Raw genomic sequence first — 3,160 nt, forward strand, 5'->3', positions numbered from 1 at the left:
TGATAGTTGTAGGACACTCTGCCTTAAAGTGGCCTGGCTCACCACATTCAAAACACTTCAGATTAGACAGCTTTGCACCAGGCCCTCTGTCCGTAGCAGTTTTGCCATTGGGCCCTGTGGCAAGGATTGTCAAACCTGGCTTTTGGCATGGCAGCGGCTTTGGCACAAATGCAGGTTCTATAGTCATTTGCTGTAGTGCACAAAACCTTTCTACCACGGTGGCAAGCTCTTCATAAGTTTGTGGGTCTGATTGCAGCACCCACCGGATGCAGTGATCTATTGCCAGAACTTCAATAATCCGAGAAGGCGAATTCTCCTCAGGCTGCAGCCATTTCTTTAAAATTTTAGAAAGCTCAGCCACTTGCGCTCTGACCGTTTTTTCTTTATTATAGTGCCATTGGTGATAGCGCTGGGCTCGGCCTGGCCCGGAAACTCCAATGCGAGCCAATATCTCAGACTTTAGGCACAAATAATCAGAGGCCCGTTCCTCATCTAGATCCATATAAGCTTGCTGAGCTTCACCAGTCAGATATGGCGCCAGTCTCTCAGCCCAATCTTTAGGAGGCCATTTTGCCCTTTTTGCAAGTCTCTCAAAGGACACCAGATATGCTTCTATGTCATCACCTGGCGACATTTTCAGGGGAACAGGACCAGGTGGTTCATTTCTGTCATGCCTCACCTAGCTTAACTCTTCCCTTAAGAGCCTTGTGTTTTCCACCTGTGCCTCGGCAACTCGTAGCATCTGAGCTTGCTGCTGTTGCTGCGCAGCGGCCACATTCACGTGGGTTTTCAGTACTTCCTCCATGTTGACATCTGCGCGGGTTGGGTAGCGGAAACTTGCTTCCCGGAGCATCCCACTCCTGACACCACTTGTGGCAAGAGCCCGCTACTGCAGAAGCACACGCGTACAACTTCTTCCATTTTATGGTGCTTTATTGTCAGGATGGTAAATATTTTAACACCGTATACTTGCACAGCAATCATGGAGACCCTAAACGCTAGCTTTACATAGACCAGCTCTCTCTCAGGACCAGCCAGCTATCCCAGCGTTGGTCTTCCTGAACAAATGAAACAAACAAGCTTTTATACATGATGTTCCTCCCCCAGCCTTAGCTTGATGGACAGATGACACACCCACCTTCTCTTTAAAAGAAAACACCCATCACTGGCTCTGTTTGCACAACCAGACACGCCCTGTCTGTTTGCTGAGAGGAAGGATTTGAGATCATGTAAGTTTAACCAAATTTAAACTATTGCTTTTCATACATAAGTCTTCACTCTAGGTGCATTACTGCACAAATGTTTTACTCTACTGCCCTGCTTTCTCTGTATATTGCCAGCTAAATGCCTCCTTTAGTTACAATATATAAATATAAATATAAATATATATATATATATATATATATATATATATATATATATATATATATATATATAGTAATGCGATTTTCATTGTACATTATATTTAATATGTTTATCCTGTAAAATACAATAAAATGTATTTAAAAAAAAAAACAAATCACAGAGGAGAAAACATTATCCAGGTGAGTCCACGTATTCCAGGTTTTATGAGATGTTCTGTAAAATACTGGTCATCAATTCCATATACCCTTGTGTTCATTTTTATAGTAAATCTTGTACAATACTTTGGTTTGGAGAAGTTCATCTGGTTTCTGTGTAAGAGCGGAGGAGTGGTGGTGGGAGGGGATTTGCTAATGTACTTGTGAAGAATGTGGAAGGAACCTTGGCCTAAAATCAGATTTTGGCCTTTTTCTAGATTAACTGAAAAATACGGTAAGTCTTTTGTGGTGTTTTTCAGTTAATCAAAAACACTCGATATAGTCAAATCAAGGAGACATTGCATGATGGAGCTTTTAGGGGCATATTCAATTGTCGGCTGAAACACCTATAATCTCACGCTCCGCGCACTATTACCGTTATTATGGTAATAGTGCGTGTAAAAACCATTATTACGGTAGTTTTCTCGCTGGATTTCAGCTCACAGCTCCCCGAGCCACGAGCTGAAATCCAGCTATTACCGTAATAACGGTAATAGTTTTAACGCGACGGGAAAAATAAAGAATTGAATATGCCCCTCAGTGTTTAAGGGTCCACCAAGACCGTATTGTGCATAACGTGTCTATTTCTAAATGTTGCCAACTATGATTACAATAGTATCATCAGAGAAAAGGGTCACAAAGGTTTTTCAGTCAATAAAGATTAAAAACAATTTGTTTGGTACTTTTCTTTTGTAGTATAGCTGTATGGAGTGCTAGGTGGATTCACTTCATTTTTACTAATGCAATGTATACGATGCTGAGAAAGAATTTTGTGACAACATTTGCATCAATAAGTCAGTGGGGCAAGGTATATTATGATGCGTAGTTCCGAACGCATTCAAAGCCAAGCAGATCTCAAGAAGCATTTTAATTTGAATCGGGGTGTAAGCATGCTCTGCCTAAACTGTACTTCCCTTACATTACATATACAGACAGAACAGACTGCAGTATAGGAAGAGTTGTATGTACAATATAAGATCACATCAGAACGCATACTATAAATATTCTATTATAACAGTATAATTATTAATAAAAATCTGGATGTACAAAAAATATTTATATTTTTTAAACATTAAATACATAAAGATGCTTTTAATGTATTTTGTACATATAATGCCTTATTATAGTCTACCTTACTTGCATACACATGTTCTGTGCTATTTAGTGGCACACATACATGTAGTTTTTAACCAAAAAACTGCTGTGACATCACTATCAGTTGGCACTAACCAACTACTTACGAGAAACCCAAGACTTGAATCAGGCGCATCTGTGTCAAAATGCCCTCTGTTCATCCTTACAGAGTATGGCCTACATTAGTCCAAAACTCTGATCTTGCCAGCCAATCAGAAGCAATAGAAATGGTGAGAACTATTGCACATTAATTCCATGCATTTAGTTGGTTGACTCTGTGTTCACAAGAGCTTTGATGATAGGGCCATTTTTTTGCAGGAGAAGGGGGATATTTCACCTTTTTCCATTTGGACTAAACCAGATTGAGTACCAAGGCCTCTAATGAAGTTTAAATAAACAGGTGGACCTTTAACAAGCACTAAGTCAGTTGCTGCCTTAATATAACATTTGGGAACCACTTCTCCCCA

This window comes from Mixophyes fleayi, chromosome 3, assembly GCF_038048845.1.
Source record: "Mixophyes fleayi isolate aMixFle1 chromosome 3, aMixFle1.hap1, whole genome shotgun sequence".
Lineage (NCBI taxonomy): Eukaryota > Metazoa > Chordata > Amphibia > Anura > Limnodynastidae > Mixophyes > Mixophyes fleayi.